A 22,133-nucleotide genomic window follows, 5' to 3' on the forward strand; every position below is an offset into this window, starting at 1 on the left:
ATATACCTTAGGGCTGAAGGTCAGAGTTTTGCTTTAGCAGCAAAGTGGTGGTAGAACTTGGCTAAGTTGGTAGCAAGGGCAATGCAATTTCAGGCATTGCCTGGGTGTTACTGAGTGCATTGATGGAGAATAGTGTGGGGATCAAGTCAGAGTCCTTCTCTGCCAAGATGAAGGCAAGCTCCCCAGAGATAGCCGGTGAGGTGAAGGTCTTCTAAGAATGCTGGTGATATTCCTACATAGGAACTGAAAGTCCTCTATCAGGGAAATGAGATGACTCAGGTACTTCCTTTGGGATATCCTCCAATTCAGATCCATCAGAATCCTCGTCCTATGCCAGTTTGGGGCACCCTACCATCACCTCACCTCACACGAGGAAAGTGGGAAGATGGAGCTAAAACTCTCAGCAATGCCCATCAGGCCTTCATAATTTCTGTCCACGGCATTAAGGAGAATGTTATTAAAGGTTGCATGAACCAAGATAGCTTGACCGTGGGTGGCAAGCTAAAAACAGATGCTTTCTGACATGAGGCAGCTGGCGTGCTTATCTTAAGAAAGGGAGGAAGATATGAAGACCCTTCCTTCAGTCAAAGTTTTACTTATGAAAGAAATATGATTAGGAATAAAAGACATTGGAAGGCATCTGATGAAGAAATAGCCAGGGTGAGATTTCCTCCCTTTTCAATAGGATGACTGCTGCTGAGAAAACTTCATCTGGGCTTCCAGACACTGAAGACTTGTGAGTAACAGAAGCCTCACAGAGCATCTTGGATGACAGAGTCCTGTGAACACGAGACAAACCGACCTGCTAACAGCACATCAGGGAGGTTCCCACCAAGATAACCAGACTCCACTTCCCCTAAATTCTTCAGCCTTTTCAGTCACATTTACTAACAGTTCATTGTTTGGTATTACACAGAAGGAGCAGGTGTGGGATTCTGTGATTCAGTGAAGTAGAGTAAGACTGGAGAACTCAGAAGATACAGGGTATGACCTAGAGTTTGTTGCTTCTGCCTATGTCACCATCAACCTAACCACTCCAGAAAGTGAAGTGGAGTTGCAGAATTCCATGCTTGTCATGATTTGTTTTGCAGCCTTGAGGCTTCCATTTATTGACAAGACCCTTTCAAAGAAAGCGAAGATTTTTTTTTTTTTTTGCAGCTGTGGTATGAAACAGAGAACAGAATGGGAAACTGCCTTCCACCCACCAATTACAAAAATGCTTCAGTTTTCAAGACTTACATAACTATGAGAAAAACCCACAAACTCTTTCAGCTAGCCCAGTTCATGTAATACTTTCTCAAGAAGCTCCACTGTACCTGAGGGCACTGGGCATGTATGAGAGTTTGAGTCTAAAAATAACCTCCAAAGAAGCGACAAGAGAAATAGGCTGAGGTGCACCATATTCCAATTGTATAGACCTGTCATTTGCATGAACAGCAGAAACACCTGATGCAGTGCAAGGAGCCACCTTTGCCATCCGCTCTGTTTTAACATACACGTAGCCCTTTACAAGTCACGATGTGAGTGGCAGCATCTCAGTACTTAGCATGACTCACGAGTAAACCACCACTGACGTTTTCTCATCTCCCTCTTCTCGGTTGCATTCGGTCAATTACAGCTTTTCAGTATTAAACTGACAAGATGATTCAATAATACATTTCCCCTTTGCAGCAATTGGGCTGCACTATTCATTTCCTGCTACTCTAAACACTTTGAAAAGAGTCTATGGATGTGAGTCCCTTAATGGACAATTGTGCACTAATGAAACTCTTCAAAGGGCTTCGGATCAGGGCCTTGCAAGGAAGCAGCATCTTCCCAACCCGGGGCAGTAAGGGGTCAGCTTATGTTCTGAAATACAAGGGTTTATAGTCCGTATCGATTTTTATCCTAATGAATAACAAGAAAATCTGCAGCTACATATAGGCTCTGATCCAGCAAAAACACATGCTTAACTTTAAGTCTCTTTGACTTTGATGGGACTACTCATGTGCTTAAAGTTAAGCACATCTTTAAGAGCTTTGCTGGTTCAAAACTAGCAAATGTCTAGCTAAAGAATAGGAACAAATGGTCCATTTTCTATCACTGATCTTACCAGGGACTCTCAAATTCTCTCCCTAGTGAGGAGCACATCTTAAAGGGCATTATCTTATGGACACTTCCCTCTTGTTTATGATCACATGAGCCACTTCCACTCCCATTAGTAATCGAATAACATCCCTTTGGCAACTAGGGCAGTTGTTTCAATGGAAAAGGACTATTAAGAAGGTATTTAATGTATTTTTAGCTGCCTTTCCATGCAATTAAGTAGCTGGAAACAAGGATCAGAGATAGCACTACGTGACCAAGTGGTGTTCAGTACACAACCACACTTCAGGCACTTTGTTTTAACCAATGACTGATCCATGACAGTACTTTACTTCCCACTCCTATGACTCTACTTAGTTTATTGAATAGCCTCTGAGGATGCAATTTATCCCAGGTGCTTCAGAAGACCAAACAAATTAGAGCTCCCAGTTCTCCTTTATCTGACTCTCTGCAAAAGCCCTACTAGGATGGAGAGGTACATTTAATTACATTCAGTATAATATCCATAAACATTTTCTGCACGTGTACCCACCCAGGAAAGCTTTTGTTCAGATATAACATCTGGTATCCAGATAGGTTTTTTTGTTTTTTAAACTTCACTTTCCAACTGAATTGCACAAGGAGATGAAGTGACTGATTCAAGGCCATAATAACTAAAAGCGGTTGAATGGGTATTTATTTCACTTTATTACCCCCTTTGAAATCACCAGCAGGTCATGGTGTCAGGCAGCTTTTGCAATACTATGTAAAGAAAAAACCCTCTTGTAAAGGGATACACTCTAACAGCTGAGTCTAGTCACAAATTAGAGGTAAAATTGTTTGCCAATTGTGAGAGGTAATCCCAGGTGCTAGTTCTCTTAGAATTAGATCTTCCAACCTCCCATCTTTGACCCTGATGCGCTGTTCAGTAATGATAGGGAAGCTGTGGCATTTGATTCCGTAAATGAACTTAAAAGGAAAGAAGGAAAAAAACAAAGTCTAAGTAAGCCATCATCTGGGCCTTCTAGTGAGGGACTACGCTCAAGTGCGGAGTGAAAGACATTATTAGGGTCAAGTAGTTGTCCCTGCAAGTGGCGGAGTTTTCTGATGGGAATCAAAACGAGAACCCTGTGATGATAATCTGCAGCAGGACTTCATTTAAAGTGCCATCAGAGGTATAGGAAAGGGTAGTAAGGTGGGTTTCCTCTCACTTGTAGTGCAGGTAGGTCAAACAAACCAACCAAATACTGTTCTTCCCTTGATGTGGGGTTTCATCTGGTTTTAGAAGGATTCCCCCAGCCAGCCCCTTCCCGTCTCCAGAGTACAAGCAGAAAACAACAACAACAACCCCCCACTACACAGTTCTCCCCTTTCCAGGGTACAAAGAGAACTCACTCATCAGGCCCAGTTCACCACTGCCCAGCCCCTTGTGTAGTTGCCCCCATGCAAAGTGAGTATAAAAACGCCACCATTCTGATTTGGTAGCATTTTACACACACTATGCACTGGGGTAAATACTGCACCAGGTGCAGGGCAGTGGGGAATCAGGACCAGAGAATTCTCATCGTTCGAGAGTGCGAGCTGGCCCAGCCAGTCTCCCCCATCAGGCTGAGGCCTAGTCTATACCTAAAATTTAGGTCAACCTAGCTATGTTCCTCAGGGTTGTGAAAAATTCTCTCCCCTGAGTGACGTAGTTAAACCTAAGCCCTGGTGTAGATACCATTAAGTTGACAGAAGAATTCTTCGGTCAACCTAGCTACTGCCTCTCAAGAGGGTGGGTTTACTACAGCGACAGAAACCCCCCTCCTGTCACTGGAGCAAGTGTCTATACGACAGCACTACAATGGTGTACCTGCACTGCCACAGCTGTGCCCTAGGAATGCTTGTAGGGTAGGCATACTCTGACTCTAGCATGTCCCATCAGCCAGATCTTTCCTATTCCTCCTTTTTTATACCGGGCACTGGACACTGTAATGTAAATGACACTCACCTACATCAGTTCTCCAGCCACTTAGCCCCTTCCAGAGCTGGCTCCTGATAGTGCAAGGACTTACATATGTGCTTAACTGTATGCACTTTGAAGACAGCCACTGAAATCAATGTGATTACCTGCAATGCTTAAAGCACATGGGGAAGTCTTTGCAGGATTGGGGCCCTGGTAGGAAAACTAGGTGGTGAGGTTTGGCCTGAGAACCAGATGGCTAGCTTACCTGGTCACTGAAAATCAGAGGGGCAAAGGGGAATGTCACCCTTGACTTCAATGGGAGACGGATCAGAACCAGAATTAGGGTAGCCAAAACTAGAAAAAAATTCTGTCTTCAGTGAGAAGAGCATAACCAGTGAGCTGTCAACTACTGGGAACCTGGCATATTTAATTAGTGTCAGTACAGTGCTTTGAACATGTTAAAGCACAATATGAATGCTATTATTAATAATTATTAACCCCATTAAGGCTTATGGTTGCATAGTTAATTACACCAGTCTGAAATGTAGTAATTAAGTAAATATACTGATTGCAACAGTATTATTAGAAAAACTGGGCCAAATTTGTCAGTGAAGCAACTAGCATTTGATAATTGAAAGTTGCAGAATGTTACACAGATGTGGCAAGATGAACCTACACTGAGACTTAATTGATGAAAAGACATTTGCCTGAATATGATGTCATAATGTCTCCACCCTAAATTCTTCCAATCCTTCTGCTTCCATGGTAAGCCCCTTGTGGAGGGACCCTGGGGCACAGTCAGTAGTGATATAAGTAGTAATGTAAGTTGGTCAGCAAATAGGTGATAGGCCTTTCAGGGTCTATCCCCACCGGACTTATCTCCCATTTGTTATCAAGATGTCAACTCCTGCCTCCAGTCAGCCCAGGCTGCCCACCTCCATCACCCACTTGTTTCAAATAAGCACCTTTGAGCTTTCTTCAGTGCTGCCCCTCCCACTTGGGAGGAACTCCCCATAAATATTTGCAAAACTAACTCATGATCCTCCTTCAAACCCTCCTCAAACTTCTCCTTTGCTGTGATGTCTACAAAACACTTGAATGGCTAGGCTGCCGGTGTGCTGAGATCCTAGCCCATCACGCTGACCAATACTATCTCATTGCTTCCTTGTATTTCCATGTCGGTCTGTCGCTGTCTGTTCTCTCTGTTCTTATATTTAGATGGTAAGATCTTTGGGGTAGGGCCAATCTTCTTGTTCTGGGTTTGTTCAGGTCTGGGTCTATGACTCGGCTTCTAGGAAGTATGGTAATACAAATAGTAAATAAATAGTCATCTAGGACTAGCACAGGTTTGACGTTCAGTGGATGTTGCAAATTAGTATAATTTATGCAGATCTGATAGTCTTTGGGACCAAATTCAGTTCTTGGTATAAGCAGTTCCCATTGAATAAATGGCAGATGTTACACCAAGACTAAATTTGGATCTCAGAGGGCTAGAGATGGTCACGGTGGAACTTATTTGGGACTTGCATTGTCCTAAACTATTTTGTTAATTCTGTTCCTGCTCTAATCCCTTAGCACATCAATTACACTCCTTTTGCACCCCTACTGAATGCCATGTTAGTACAAGTTACACTAGGCCATTTACACACCTATCTTCTCACCAATTTACTCGCATTGCTGACTCCAAGTTGCCCACCAGAGCCAAACACCCTGCCAGCGCTCCACAAACAACAGAGCTGTCCATTCTTCATGTTGTATCAGGACACGCAGGCACGTTGCTTCATTGCCACCTCACTCAGCTCAGTGCTCTCAGGCTCCTGCAATATATCTCATATGAGCTTAACCATCCAGTTCTGCCCTCTGTCTCTCTCATTTCCTCATTCCACAGGAAATCAAGAGTGGCTGAAACAGTAATAACTTACAAGTTAAGCAAATGATTTCCTAGATGCCCCCCCAACATAAGTTAATCACAATATGAAGGAGTGCGCAAGCTCTTCAGGAATCATTAGGGGGGGGGGAAATTATTTAAAGACAAGAAACACCCAAGTCCAATATCTAAGCTGGAGCACATGCTCATTGGCCTTTGGAAGGTGCTAGAATGTACAAAGGTCACAAGATGTGGCCCAAGGAATCTGAAGACTCCATAATGAATCGTGATCTTAGTCTTGCCTTGTGTATCTTTGGAAACAGTCCTGAAGAGGGGGCTGCCTTTCCACCTTGTCCCATGCAAAAATGAGATAGGAGTTTCATTACTGACCTGGTTAGTCAGGCCGGTGACCATCTTATCTTAAAGAAGTAGGGTAACCAGGTGTCCAGTTTTCGACTAGAACACCCGATCGAAAAGGGACCCTGGTGGCTCTGGTCAGCACCACTGACTAGGCTGTTAAAAGTCCGGTTGGCGATGCTGGGGAGCTAAGGCAGGCTAGTCCCTACCTGTCCTTGCTCTGTGCCCCAGCCCTAAGTCCCCTCCTGCACCCAAACCCCTTATCCTCAGCCCCACCCCAGAGCCTGCACCCCCACACAGTGCCCTCACCGCCCCACCCCAGAGCCCCCTCCCGTACCCTGAACCCCTCTGCCCCACCCTGGAGCCCCCTCCTGCACCCCAACCCCTCATCCCTAGTCCCACCCCAGAGCCTGCACCCCCAGATGGAGCCCTCACTGCCCCCGCCTGAAGCCCCCTCCCACACCCATAACCCCTCATTTCTGGCCCCACCTTTGAGCCCGCACCCCCTCCCACACCCCAACCCCTTGACCCAGCCCAGTGAAAGTGAGTGAGGGTGGGGGAGAGTGAGCAACTGAGGGAGGGGGAATGTAGTGGGGGGGGCAAGGACTCAGGGAAGGGGTGGGGCTAGGTTGTTCGGTTTTGTGCAATTAGAAAGTTGGCAACCCTAGAGAGAAGCCCCATTCAAAGTGAATCAGTAAGAGGTCTGTCTCCTCTCATAAGGAGGACAGATGGAAAAAAGTGGACCAGTCAGGCTTCTGTTCTCCAGAAGCCCAAGGAAGGAGCACTATACCATAGTTCAGCTAGAACACAAGTTGTTTCTTTTGGCCTTCCATTTGAAAAATTATGAGAGGGAGACTAGGACCTGTGACTCAGGATTCTGATATTTTTATTGTGTAACTAAGTACTAAATACAAAATGCAGGAAGGGACTTTTTCCTTTCACCTGGAAAAGCTGGCATGTTGTCCCCCATGCCGATCATGGGCCTTCCAAGAACAGCTTAATCTAAACCTCAATTAACTGAACAAGGACACCTTTGTGCACGAACAGCTCTCTTAGTGCAGCAGAAGTCACACCTTGACCTTTTCTTCATATATCAAAGTGTGGCGGAAGTCAAACTTTTTCTTGACAATGCCTTCATGTTCCCATTTAACATTTTCAGATAAAGGTAGTGGATTCAAGATATTGCTGGAGGAGGAGTCAATGGGTCAAATGCAAAGAGCACAAGATTACAGCCTAAGCATAATGAAGAAGGGGAAGAGGGTGGCACTTGGAAAATTTCTATTTGACAGGAAAAATAATTGTTTTTAAGATTGTGTAGAACATGGGCCTCCTGCAGGTGTGTACAGGGGATCTGCAGAGTGGGTAAAAAAGGTGGTGTTCCTCGTTTTGTTTCTTTACGATATATAAGAAAGGATTGAAAGGACGGGAGTAATTTTAAATCTGCATGTTTTTACACGGTTGCTTGCTGACCTGAAGAAGAGCTCTGTGTAAGCTTGGCTCTCTTACCAACAGAACTTGGTCCATTAAGAGAGAGATTACCTCATCCACTTTCTATCTGCTTTCACATTACAAATGTAGCTCGACGGCACTGTTGAGTTTTTGTGCATGTGTTTTGGTTTTTCATTTCCGCCCCCTGGAAGATTTAAGGACAATTGGACAAGCGGCACAATTTTGAGATTGCAAGAACCAAGAAAGTGAAAGCTGAGCAAATGAGAGCGAAAGGGATTTTCATTAAGATGGTTTAAAAAAATTATTTGTTTGTGGTAATACCAATGCATAAATTAATCACAGAATTTCAAAAATGCTGGGCAGGAAGGGACCTTGAGAGGTCGGCTAGTCCAGTCCCCAGCGCTGAGGCAGGACCAAGTAAACCTAGACCACCCCTGACAAGGGTTTGTCCCAACCTGTGCTTTAAAACATCTACTGGTGATTCCATAACCTCCCTTGGAAGCCTATTCCAGAGCTCAACTATCTTTACAGATTAAGCTGATTGCTGAAGGTAGGACAAGAAACAGACATGGAGAACAATTGAGGACAGTCCTCTTATCGCAGCCCTTGAAATACTTTGAAGCCTGTCATCAGGTCCCCTCGTCAATCTTCTTTTCTCAAGACTAAATAGGCCCAGTTCTTTTAATCTTTTCTCAGACATCAGGTTTTTTAAACCTTTTACCATTTTTATTGCTCTCCTCTGGACTCTCTCCAATTTGTCCACATCTTTCCTGAAGTGTGGGACCCACAATTGGACACAGTACTCCAGCTGAGGCCTCACCAGTGCCAAGCAGAGCAGGACAATTACCTCCTGTTAATACACCCCAGAACGATACTAGCCTTTTTTGCAACTCCTCTCCATCCCACTATTGCCTCATATTCCATTTGTGATCCACTATAGCCTCCAGCTCCTTTTCAGCAGTGCTCCCATCTAGCCACTTATTCCCCATTTTGTAGATGTGCATTTGATTCTTCCTTCCTAAGTGCAGTACTTTACACTTGTCTTTACTGAATTTCAGCTTGCTGATTTCAGACTAATTCTCTAATTTGCCAGGATCATTTTGAATTCTAATCCTGTCTCCAAAGTGCTTGCAACCCCTCTCAGTGTGGGGTCATCCACAAATTTCATAAGTATACTCTCCAGTCCATTATTCATAGTATTAATAAAAATATGGAATAGTACTGGACCCAAGTCAGACCTCCCGGGACCCAATTAGATACATCCCCCCAGTTTGACTGTTGATAACTACTCTTTGAGTACAGTCTTTCAACTAGTTGTGCACCCACCTTATAGTAATTTCATCTAGATGATATTCTAATAAGCAAACTAGGGCACTGGTCTCCAAATTTCTTTGATTGCGCACCCCATCAGTAAAAAAATTTTGAGCACGCACCCCCTGCTCCCGGCCGAACTGCCGAAGGATCCTCTTGCGCGCACCCCACTTTGGAGACCACTGAACTAGGGAGATGTGATGTGGAATGTCATCAAAAACTTTACTAAAAATCAAGACTCTCATGCCTACAGCTCCGTCCTAGCCAGTAACCCCAGGAAAGAAGAAAGTGAGGTCAGTTTGGCATGATTTGTTTTTTTACAAACATGTTCGCTATTCCTTATAACCTCATTATCCTCTAGCTGTTTACAAATGGATTGTTTAACGTTTCAGTATCTTTCCAGGTATTGAAGTTAGGCTGACTGGTGTCTATAGTTTCCAGGTCTTCTTTGATCCCGTTTTTAAAGATAAGTACTATGCTTGGCCTTCTCCAGTCTTTTGGGACCTCACCCATCCTTCGCTAGTCCTTGCAAATAATCACTGACGGTTCCGAGATTGCTTCAGCTAGCTCCTTAAGTATGCTAGGGTGAATTTTGTCAGGTCCTGCTGACTTGACTACACCTAACTTATCTAAATATTCTTTAATCTGCTCTTTCCCTACTTTGGCTTGCGTTCTTTCTGCCTAATATCTGAGAGAAAAGATCCCTTTGTTGAAGATTCAGCACCCTTTCTATTAAGAAAACTGCAGCTCCAGTTCTCCGGACTTCCAAAGTGTCCTCCAGCGGACGGTTCTAAGGTTAAAAAAAAAAAACCTAGCAGGAAACAAAAATTAACAAAACTCTTCCAAGTCTTCTGTATACATTAAAAGAAGTGAAAAAAGAGGGCACAAACCCATGTTATCATAGGTCATCTTTAGAATACCCCTCAGGTTATATGTTCCCAAGGTTAACTCTCATAAAACAGTGGAAGTTTGCAGTTCTAGCAGAGGATTTTCAGCTGCATTCAGTGTTGGCCCCAATCGGCTGCCATTGGAGTCAGTGGTAAAACTCCCATTGGCTTCACTAGGAGCAGAATTAGGCTAAGGCAGGGTGTAAAATGCCACCCTTCAAGCTTTGATGAAATAACCTATTTTAAGAAGTGCATACATTAAACTTGCTGTTACTCTGATTCACTCTATACCCAATACCCAAGTACAACATTATCCTAACACTTCCTATCCCAACCAGGCCAAATCACCACCTTTGTTTCCTCCATCAGTAGTATTTTAACTGGAGTTCATTATACTTGCCTGACCACCCCGCCCGCCCCCGCCAATTTACTCCTAATTCCCCTCCACTGCTGAGATGGAGGCTATGTTCTTCCGCCTCTGAGAGATGGGGCGGAGGGTATGGTAAGGGGATGTTGCTAGTCACACTTTCACTCACCGATGGCACAAGTGTCCAGCACCACCCCATTTTGCTGTTTGCTTCTTCTTGGACCAGTTGGCACTTCCAATAGTCATAGGACTTTCTGGGCCAACATTTTTCCATCTCCATTTAATAAGGACATCACCCTAAGTTTTTCTCACTGTTTAAAACACTCTAGCCTCAGAAAAGACTCTTCCCCCCCCCCCCCCCCCCCCGCCATTTCCAATCAATGAGAAGCTAATCTAAATTACAGCTGAATATAAGGACAGCCAAGAAACTGGATGTTCACATCATCTTTCGGCGTATTAATTAGTCAAAGCTGTTAAGCTTAATTTAGTGTACTGTGGCACAATCACATTATAATAGTGTTATTTGCTTACTACAACCACTACAGTTAATAGCCTGTAAATGAGCCTTTCCTTTATAATAATCCATTTCCAAAGGCTTATTATTTGGCTGTCAAAATTCAATCCACACTGAATCTTTACAGTTAAGATCTCAGCCTGGGAAAAGCTTCTTTACAAACTGTCCTACATATCCCTTTGGGGCTTTGAGTTATTGCATGTAAAACAAACAAACAAACAAACAAACAAAAATTCAATCTTATTTTGTGCTTCCAACTCAGCTGTGGCCTCTAAGGCTAGGTCTACACTACAGCAGGGGGTCGACCTAAGATATGCAACTTCAGCTACATGAATAGCGTAGCTGAAGTTGCGTATTTTAGGTCGACTTACCTGGCTGTGAGGACGGGGGCAAGTCGACCGCTGCCACTCCGCCGTCGACTCCGCTGCCGCCTCTTGCCACGGTAGATTTCCGGAGTTGACGGCAGAGTGATCATGGATCGATTTTATCACGTCTTCACTAGACGCTATAAGTCAATCCCCAATAGATCGATTGCTACCCGCCGATCCGGCGGGTAGTGAAGACGTCCCCTAAGATTCTTACCAAATTTGGTGAGGTGTGTTAGTCTATAAAAGTGCCACTCTGCGTTTAACAAGCAAAGAGCGACTTCAACATCAAACAACCACTGAAAGCAAAACAAAACCTCCAAATATGTAGTGACCCATAGTTATTCCCATCTGATGATGGTTCCATTTTTTATATGCTGTAACTTAGTGGCTTCACTCCAGTTCCAGTCGGATTGGTATCCACAGGCACAAAAAAGCTGGGTACTTTGTTGATAGAGGTCAGTTGAATTGCCTAGTACCAAATGGGCCATGGAGCCCAAACTACGGTTTTACCCCTTGTGACGGAGTCCACTCACCACAGCAGCGCCTCCTGCTGGTCGTCACAGGGATTAGCTCTGCTAGCCAGTACTCCCTCTGGTGGCGCCTCTCCTGTCATCTTCTCCGCCTGCAGACCTCACTCAGTCCAAGTACCATAGCGTCCGCTTCATGGCTCAGCCCTCCGGCCATGTCACCATCTGTGGTTATCCCCTTCCGGGAGGAGGCGAATTAGTATCACAGTCCAAATTCTGCCACTTCCCCCGTGGTGATTGGCTGGGGGGGGGGGGGGGGAGGAACTGGGCCCGCCCACTACTCTGGGTCCCAGCCCAAGAACCCTGTGGATAGCAGCCTCCTGCTGCATCTCTTTAACCTCTGTCTCTGCTGCTTCAATTCCCTGGGCCACTTCCCCATGGCCACAGCACCTTCTTCACCCTCTTCCCAGGGCATTCAGCCAGCAAGTTCCAGCAGCCAGTCAGGAGCTCCCTTTTGTTCCCCCAGTCCCTGCCAGCAAGTGCTCTCTCCGAGGTGCTACCAATTCTCTCAGCCCCTCAGGGACACAGTCATCACATCCTGAGCACCCAGCAGCCACTAACCTGCTCTGCCCTGCAACTCCCTTTTATGTGAGCCCGCTGGGCCCTGATTGGTTGCTTCTTGCACAGCCTCCCTAGGCTGCTTGGAGGACTCACCTTCACTGCTCCTTTCTGGGCCAGGGGTGGCAGGCCCATGAGGCCTCCATTAACCCCTTCTTCTCCAGTGTGGGTTGAATACCCCATCATGTCCCTACTGATGCTCCCTCCAGAATATGGTTAAGGCACATTGCCAGTGACTTTCAAATGCCATTCACTGTCATGTTGTGGTGGGTGGGGGTCCTCTTGAGTCCCTGATAGATCACAATTTGGGCTGCTCATAGAGTCCTTCCCTGCTTGTGGCATACAAGGGATTCTCCAAACAAAAAGTTTCCTTCCCCTCTCCATCCACTGGGAGAGGCAGAATCAGAGTAAAGGAAAAAAGGCAAAAGATGATCAGTCTCTCAGGCAGTCTTTTGGTCACCCCTCTAGGGTTCAGCTTATCTGCAGGCTCTAGTGTCCTTGATCAGGGCTAGGGTTTGTCTCCAGCCCCTCTTTTTGCTCACCCCCATTTTATACTTAGTCCATGAAGTCTCAGGGGCAGCAGGTCTGCAACTGTCTTCCCCTTTGCTGCTCTATCCCTGTCGCCAGCTGTCTCTGAGGCACAGCATTCTTCCCCTAGCTGCCCCCTTCCGGTGGCATGCTTTCCTTTTCCTTCCTCCAGGCACAGCAACCTTTACAGGTGTGTCTGGTTAGTGCTGAGCTCGTTAGCCCCATAAGAGCTCATTAGCCTCCTCTGAGAGTGCCCCCTCACAAACCCCATCCCTCAAGTTGGAAAGGCCATCTTAAGGCTGGTCATCTTCGTCTCCAATTTCCTGCTGAAAGAAATTGGTACAAGTATGGTCCTTTCCCTCCCACTGTTGCACTATGAGACTATAGGGTTGTAGTACAAGGTACCATCGCATTATACACAGGTTTATGTCTTTTATGGTATGGAGCCAGCAAAGGGGGGGGCTTGATCTGTGGTCAAGGAGAAGGGACTATTCAGCAGCTAATAACTGAGGGAATCCACCGCCCACTCATTTGCTAGTGCCTCCTCTTCAACAATTGAGTAGGCCTTTTCCTCTAGGGAATAGCTTCCTGCTCAGGCATAGGATTGGGTATTCCTCCCCCTTGAAGTCCTGTGAGAGCCTGGCACTGGGACAGACACCTGAGGCATCTACGTGTGAGATGAATTCATTGGGCGGGAGGGGCGGGGAAATCAGGGCTGAAGAGCATGGGCATCCAGCACAGTGGTGTTTGCAGCTCGTTAAAAGCTTCCTCACTGTTCCCATTATAATCGGATCTTCTCTGAGTTGTTACCTTTTATGAGGTCTGTCAGGAGAGCTGCGAATGAGGCAAAGCCGGGGATAACCTTCCAATAATACCTTGTCAGGCCAAGAAAATGCCTCACTTGCCTGGGGAACTGGGCATCCATTAGGGCCTGTACCGTGTCGATCACTGGTTTCATAAGGCTGCCCCCTACGCAGTACCCCAAATAGATTACTTCAGTCATGGCTATTCAACATTTTGCGGGGTTGGCTGCAAGACCTGTTTTTGAGTGCTGTAGATGGTCTCCCCAAGTAGGACTGTAAACAACATCATCTAGGTAGGCCACAGCGTACTGATGATGCAGACCGGGGATCCTATTCATAAGTTGGAAAGTTGCGGCAGCCCTGTGGAGGCTGTAAGGCCTAATGTCGAATTGGAAATTCCTGAAGGAGTTTGCGAAAGCAGTTTTCTTGTGTGAGGATGGGGACAGAGGGATCTGCCAATAACTTTTTGTCAGGTCAATAGTGCTCGGGTACTTTGCTGGTCCCAGCTGCTCTAATAACTCCTCTACCCTTGGTATTGGGTAGGCATCAAATGTCAAAATGGAATTAACCTTCCTCAAATCTATGCAAAACCAAACCGTCCAGTTTGGGAATTAGAACTATAGGGATCCTCCATTCACTTCTGGACTCCCTAATTACCCTCATCTCCAGCATTGCTCATACTTCTCAGAATGTGTCCCACATCCTCCATGGGAATGGCAGAGGCTACTCTCTGACTAGCTGGCCCAAGTTGATCTCTAGGTGGCATTGGACTGTGTTCTCCCACGGAGGGCGAGGGGGGAGGAGGAAATACAGTTCCAAAGTCATTGGTCAATTGGATGAGTTGCTTCTTCTGTGCAGGGGTACAGGCACTGGTGTCGGTTCTTGGCTGCTGCGTACTTGGGGCCCTAATTCAGGCTCTGTAAGCAAGGGAATTATCAGCAAGGCCTCTTGCGTCTTCCAAGGTTTAAGAAGATTCACGTGATAAATTTTAGTTTCCTTCTTTCTACCTAGCAGTTTTGTCAAATAGTCCACTGGCCCTCCCTGACTAACAACTTCAAACGGACCCTGCCACTGGGCCATTAATTTTGACTCAGCTGAGGAAGCCGTTGAAGGATCCGGTTATCAAGGTAGGTCTGTAGTTGTGTCCCTTAATTATAATTTTGTTCCTGAGTATGTTGGGCCTTTCTCAAATTCTCTCTTGCAAATACCCCTAGGACCCCAAGTCATTCCCTTAATTGTAAGACACATTGGGTTGCACTTAAGGCACCTATGCCCTTTTCCTCTCAGCCCTCTCGTAACAAGGCCAAGAATTCCCTGTGGTTGGCAGCCATAGAGTAACTTGAAGGGACAGAACCCTGTGGAGGCCTGCGGGACCTTCCTTAGGAAAATCAGGAGTGGCCGGAGTAGCTGGTCCTAGTGCTTGGGGTATTTACTAACGAAGTGTCTCAACATTCCCTTCAGAGTCTCAGTAAATTGCTCCACTAGGCCACCTGTCTGCAGGTGGAACACTGAGGTTTTCAGGGACATGATCTTCAGAAGGGAGCCTAATTTGCACATCAACTGGGAAGGAAACCTTACTTGTTTAGAGCCCTTAGTCTCCTCTAAGTCCAGGCTACGGTAGGCCTGCCTGTGCCAGACCAGTCAAGTGTGGAACTAAAAAGCCCACTGCTCAGAGGGCCACAGAGATGCTAGTGCCACTCTCTCAAATGTAACTAAAAAGACCTCCGAATTATCGTCTTGGTTAGCTTCACAGATACAGGTGGGGGACTCACCACAGTGGAAGCGTAACCCACTGGCACTCTGTGGGGGGATAGGGCCAATGTTGTATCATTTCCTTGTGTAACTCCTGCTTCTGGTCTTCAGTTCCCTCAGCAGCTGTTGCGGGGTTTGAACTTGCTGTCGGGTAGCCCACGGCTGTAGCAATTGCTGCTGGAACTGGCGTTGCTGAGCCCCGTGCTGCTGTCACATGTCCGCTAGCCGTTTACGCCGCTGCTCGGGTTCCATCTTGCTCAGAACTGCTAAGCTCAGTAAACACCTTTGTAGCAGGTGTTATGCCCGCATTCTCCACCCCTTGAGGTGGGTGAGGGACCCTTTGGGCTGCTCACAGAGTCCTTCCCTGCTTGTGGCATACAAGGGATTCTCCAAACAAAAAGGTTCTTTCCCCTCTCCGTCCCCTTGGCGAGGGAGAATCAGAATTAAAAAAAAGGCAAAGGCGGTCAGTTTCTCAGGCAATCTTTTGGTCACCCCTTTGGGGTTCAGCTTATCTGCAGGCTCTAGTGTCCTTGATCAGGGTTAGGGTTTGCCTCTAGCCCCTCTTTTTGGTTACCCCCCACTTTATACCTGGTCCATGAAGTCTCAGGGGAAGAAGGGTCTGCAAATGTCTTCCTCTTTGCTGCTCTATCCTTGTAGGCCACTTTTTCCAAGGCCTCTGCCCTAGTCATTCCCTAGTTTTCTCCTAGTCACATCCCCTTCCTGCGGTAGGCTTTCCCTTTTTAAGATTCCTCCTTCCGGGCACAGCAAGTCTTACAGGTGTGTCTGTATAGTGCTGGCTGAGCCCATAGAGAGGAGGCTGCCTCACATATGTCCTGTGGAGTCCCTGTTCCGTGATAGACAGAAAGCTTCAGTTCAAGGCTGTCTCTCTGGCTGCTTTTGTCAGCCAGCTGTGTTTCTTAAAAGAGTATATAGAACATGAGTACGGTGACTAAATACGCTTCAAAAACACAGTTAAAACACATATATATAAAAGCAAAGCAACTGCCATTTTCAGGGCCCTGGGACCTTCCATTCTAAGCATGTCACAAGTTTCAAATCGGCTGGCTCTGGTTGATACCATTGCCACGTATATGATTTGTGTGTCTGCTTTAATTTGCCATTTCCCCCCACAGGGCAACTACCACAGTATCATTAGTATGTCACATAACACCATATTCAAACCGGATGGTTGTGAAGAACCACGGACTGACTATTGCCAGCCTAAAGCGTGGTGGGACTGTGGGACAAAGTACAGACAGAAGGCTTGCAAATGTCAGGGACGGGGCAGTCTTGAGAAGGAATAAAATGAATAAAGACACTGGGTCAAAAGGGTATAGAGCAGAGAGATACAGAAATACAGGCACTCTGGGCCACACACTATTATTTGGTCAGCACCAAGAATGTGCTGGGTAAGTGCCTGCCCCAGGGACCTTACAGTCCAAGGCCTCAATCCTGCTAACACTTACACATGTGCGGGGGAGGGATAGCTCAGTGGTTTGAGCATTGGCCTGCTAAACCCAGGGTTGTGAGTTCAATCCTTGAGGGGGCCATTTAGGGAACTGGGGTTTTAAAAAAAAAACAACAACTATCTGGGGATTTGTCCTGCTCTGAGCAGGGGGGTTGGACTAGATGATCTCCTGAGGTCCCTTCCAACCCTGATATTCTATGATTGAGTCTATTCTAAGCACGTGAAGAGCCCAAGTGATGTCTCATATGCTTGAAGTTATTATAACCACCTCTCCGATGTTCTAAGTCTCAGAACATTTGGTGTTTTTCTTAAGGCCCCAGTTCCTGTGAATAAAGAAAATCTGAGCTTTTTTTTTTGGTTAAGAACTTTTTAGCCCTCTTGTGGAGAAAACCTGGAAAAGTGAAACCTAAAGGCTCAAAAACCAGAAGGCAATTCAAAAGAACCTCAGACTTTTTTTTTTTTAAATAATCTCATGATTTTTGAACACTTTGGTGTTGGCAATACTGAATTAAGCATGTGCATAAGTGTTTGCAGGGCTTAACAGAAGATGAGGCACACTAGGAAATTCAGAGGTAAACGTGATTTTTTAAAAACGAAATCTACATCTTGTGGTTAAATATTAATCCCAATATTATGTTTATTCACCACACAAAATCTTGCTGCACTATTTTTCCATATTGCACAAGAGATTGACAGGAGACCCATGAGAACAAAGTGTTATCATCTTAAGAATACATTTTAAAATTCTGTATTCGTTTTTTTATTGATAGTGTTTTTATACAAAGAGAGAAAATGAGACCAGGTTCTGGAAACGGAAAGAGAAAGCAAATGGGGGCAATGAAGAGACACAGAACTGCTGTAGTAGTCAGAAAACATGTCCAGAGTCTGAGGTCAATCCAGGTGTAAATCCACAATAACTCCATTAACTTCAATGGAGATACACACACAGTGGTAACAGATCAGAATATGGCCTTAGAAGAAAAGGCACAATGAGCATTTAAACCATAAAAAAAGAACATAAACTATTCACCAGACAGAGCCTAGTAAAAATATTTTACCTCTGATTCAGCAAACTATTCTGGACTCAAATATTAAACCAGGAGTACAATCACTTGGACAAAACAGTAACAATTGCTATCTCCTGCATCTCACCAACTCTCCTTATTTTATTGCAATTGACAAACAGGATAATTGGCGTTAATCTTAAAGCCCTTGCTTCCTGAGTCATGTGAATATACGAGACCCTCAGCTTTCACGGTTGCAGAAAAGAGCTTGAAAATGTGACTGAAGTGTAACCTAAGGACTAAAAAAAACAGAAGGCAAATATAGAGAATCCATTTTTTTTTAATCTAATGATTGGGGTTTGACTCATGATTTTTAAATGTCTGGGGTTGGCAACACTGCTCCTATTATGCAAGCACATATGGTTCTAAAGTTCAATAAAAATCCGTCTAATAATACCAGTGACAACAGAGTACAATTAGGACAACAGCCCTACGCTAGCCATACCTCCGCAGTTTGTCTGGGAGATGTTGCCTTTAGTGAGTATTGTTTAATTCATTTTGGATAAGGCACCTAATGGCCTTCAGGCACAGAGCACTAGGGTAACTGTGTGAACTGATTCCTGATGCTCATGCAAAGCCCCTTTGAAGTCCACGGGACTCCACATGGATGCAGGATTCTGCAAAGACGGGGCTCATTGGTGGATTGATGGCTAAAATATTAAAAAATTGAGTTATCAAAGTAACAGATAATGGAGTGCTAATTACAGCCCACCCAAAGCAACAGCAATACATTCCCTTCTGGACTGGCTTAATGGTTTGCAGGAGTAGAGTCTACATGTGTACAGGATCAAGCGCCTAATGATTATTGCTGGTTGAATAGCAGTAAAAATATTGTCAGATGTTGACAAATGTTATTTATCCAGTCAAGTATTCATATTAAATCAGCTCTCAAGATGACCAAATACTTCAAAAAGTGATTTGTCAAATAACTACCAGCATCAAGTCATATATTCGAGCAGCTGCCTAAGATTCCAATTCTGCAAACACTTACACATGTGCTTAACTTTAAGCACACAAGTAACACCTAATAGGGGGCCTAGTGGTGATGTTACACAGACCAGAGAAAAACATAGTTTAACTAGCAGATCCCAGGCTGGGTTCTTCACACTAACTGAAGAAACAACTTTTCATTTGTAATTGAATACATTTCATCTAGAAATTGTTGAGACTTTAACTACAGAAGCCCATAATTCCTTTTTCAAGAGTCACTTTTCAGAATGAGTTGACTAACTTGAAAGGGAAAGCTTGGTGAGTGACACCACACAGTACTTATATCATCCTAGACAATAATTATGCAGAGAATCTTTTCTTGTGGGTAAGCCTATTTCAAAGACGCAACACCTAAATGCTTTACTGTTCAGCCTAAATGAACCTGCTGGCTTACTTCAGACTTCCTTTTTATCACCCCACAGCTATTAGAGACAGACCCTGGGTGGAACACAGCTGGTGATTTACCTCTGCTTCTTGTTAGCCGCAATAAAAGGGGAGAGCAGCCAGCCTCTCTCCCCTAGGGAAATCAAAGACCCAGCTGTACTACCACAGCAATAGGGCATATACTGAGGGAATGCTACAGCAGGTAAGAGGAATAATACATTCTACTGTATGGAGTTTATTTATTAAAAGTTGGGGTTACTTTCATGCCCCCATAACCACCAATGGGTGATTTAAAAACTCATCCTCCTAAGCCTGATTGAAAAGTCCCTTAATTTAAGAGATCCCCAAAGGTAAAATACAGTTGAAATAAAACATTTGAATTGGATAGGTTCAAACACAGTGTAATCTACTGGAATCATAGGCAGCCTAAGATAACATAGGGAGCCTAAAGTCACTTTTGGTGGCACATCCACTGTCCTTGATCACACTTTGCTTGCTCCTGCTTCTTAACAAAACTAGTATCCAGGACTCTTTTCAGCTCTGCTCCTGTACAGCGACTTTCATAGCTAGTCTTTAAGTGGCTAGACAGTAGTAGGGTAACTAGATGTCCTGATTTTATAGGGACAGTCCTGATATTTGGGGCTTTTTTTTAATATGGGCTCCTATTACCTCCCACCCCATCCTGATTTTTTTCACTTGCTATCTGGTCATCCTAGACAGTAGACACCAGAGCAGATGCAATCAATTGAGCTGTCTATGGGTAGATGATTTGGTGCCGATCATGCGAACATTTATGCATGAGTATGGGACTACGCACGTGTACTAATCAATTCAGTAGGATTGCTCATGTGGATAGTTACATGCATATGTGCATACAAGATTAGGACCTTGTTGCTTCCTGTATATTATTTGGATCTTCCCTGCCATGACCTCATACCAGGAAAACTAATAGGGGAAACTCCCTCTAGCCAAGCCCCTTGTAGCTGGGCTGACCTTGTAAACTATGAACATTGTTCTGTGTGTGTTACAATTACTTTCTCTGCTTAATCATTCTTTTTGGCTGCTATCCCTAACAAACCATACTCAACCATGTATTATCTACTAACAGTCACCACACAATAGCATATTAAGTAATTTATTTGTGGATTATTTAATTAATTTTACACAATATCCAATTAACGACTAACAATATACACCACTGAATGCTATCTGACAAGTGTACTGAACAGATTGGGTGTTGTATTGAATATTGCATCGCATATTGCAGCACTTTCAGCTTGATCAAATCCCAAATTTGGAGGTTGTTTTAAAAAAAAAATTCTTCATGAAATTTTAAATTTCAGCCAATAATATTGTAATTTAAACAACCCTCTGCCCCCACTACAGCCCAAATAAATGTGTTAGTCTCTAAGGTGCCACAAGGACTCCTTGTTTTTTTTGCTAAATAATATTATCACTAAAAAATGCAAATGTACAAGGGAAAGTAAGTGAAAACTAAAGAGAAAGTAGAGCAAGATTAGATTTGAAAAGTTCCTTGTTCTAAGAATTTCAGATGCTAAGGCAGAAATAGATGTCTGTCTTTAATAAATTATTTCTTAATATTTTTATTAATAAAAGTTAAATTACTTCTGGCTTTCCCAGGGCATCCTATCTTCTCTGTGTCTATGTTTTAGGCCTCAATCCAGCGAGTTGCTCCACATGGGTTCTCTTTACCATTGACTTAAATGCCTTTTACCCCAATCCTTCACAAATTCACATGCATGTTTAACTGTATGAATTATGCCCTAACACTGCTATGAGTTTCGTGTATGGTGGATCTTCACTTAAATCAACATGACTGTGTGCGCGCACAGGTCTTCCATGCAGAACTCGCTGCAGGCAAGGGTGTAAGACTCATTGTAGTAAAGTTAAGCATGTGTGTAAGTGTTTGCTGAATTGGATCACACGTGTGTAAAAATTCAGCGTATGTATAAGTGTTCATGGGATCAGAGCCTTAGGGCACAATCTTGCAACTTGTTACGTACAGGCGAACCTTTGTACTCACGAGGAGTCCACACAGGCACAGTGGTTCACCTGTCCAGAACAAATTGCAGGTTCAGAGCATTGCCCTGTAAATTCATTAGGAGGCAACTGTCTTTGTTTATGTCTGTACAGTACTGAGAATGATGTTGTTACTTAACAATTAATTGATGATGATTATGGCCGTATCCCTTTCATGATGCATTAAGAGGTAACTGTCCTTTGTATTGTAGATCTTTATATTGACTAAATAGCATTCATTATTTGTTGCTGTTTTTAACGTAATTATTAATGAATAAAATTATTTTATTGTGCTTAAGTAGCAGGCTTTATTTTACTGTTGCTGTAAAAAATGAAGGATAAAATCAAAGAAAATTTTCCAGCCCTTTAATTTAGTGAAATTCTAATTATGACATTTTTCAATTGCATCACCAAAATTTTGTGTATGATTATCAATCAGCTTTGGGTGTCTATCTTAGTTGAGAGACCCCACTTTGCATCTTACGTAATATTTTATCATCCACAAATCTCTGCTGGAGATTTAAAACACTGAGTGGCTAATATCCCATTTAAGGTTAGCTTGTATACGTGAATACACAATATCTGTTCAGTAACAATAACTCCTTTTCAAAGATTCTTTTGCAAATGCCTCTCAAAATCACTTTTCAAGATTAAGGCCCCAGTTCAGAAGTCAGCTCTGTGGGAGCTAGGTCCTTGCACCGACAACCATGCAGATATAATTGCAGAATTGGAGTTTTAATTTTGTAACTTCTTAGGATACTACCAGGTACTGTAATCGTGTTGAACATGATGTGTTATGTATCAGAGGGGTAGCGTTGTTAGTCTGGATCTGTAAAAAGCGACAAAGAGTCCTGTGGCCCTTATAGACTAACAGACGTATTGGAGCATAA

General features: G+C 44.2%; 1 pseudogene; it reads right to left on the bottom strand.

The window, feature by feature from the left end:
* The window catches only part of LOC101952329 (tubulin delta chain-like), a 43,159-nt pseudogene that overhangs the window by 19,986 nt on the left and 1,040 nt on the right, over window positions 1-22,133 (bottom strand).

Source organism: Chrysemys picta, chromosome 2 (assembly GCF_011386835.1).
Source record: "Chrysemys picta bellii isolate R12L10 chromosome 2, ASM1138683v2, whole genome shotgun sequence".
Classification (NCBI taxonomy): Eukaryota; Metazoa; Chordata; order Testudines; family Emydidae; genus Chrysemys; species Chrysemys picta.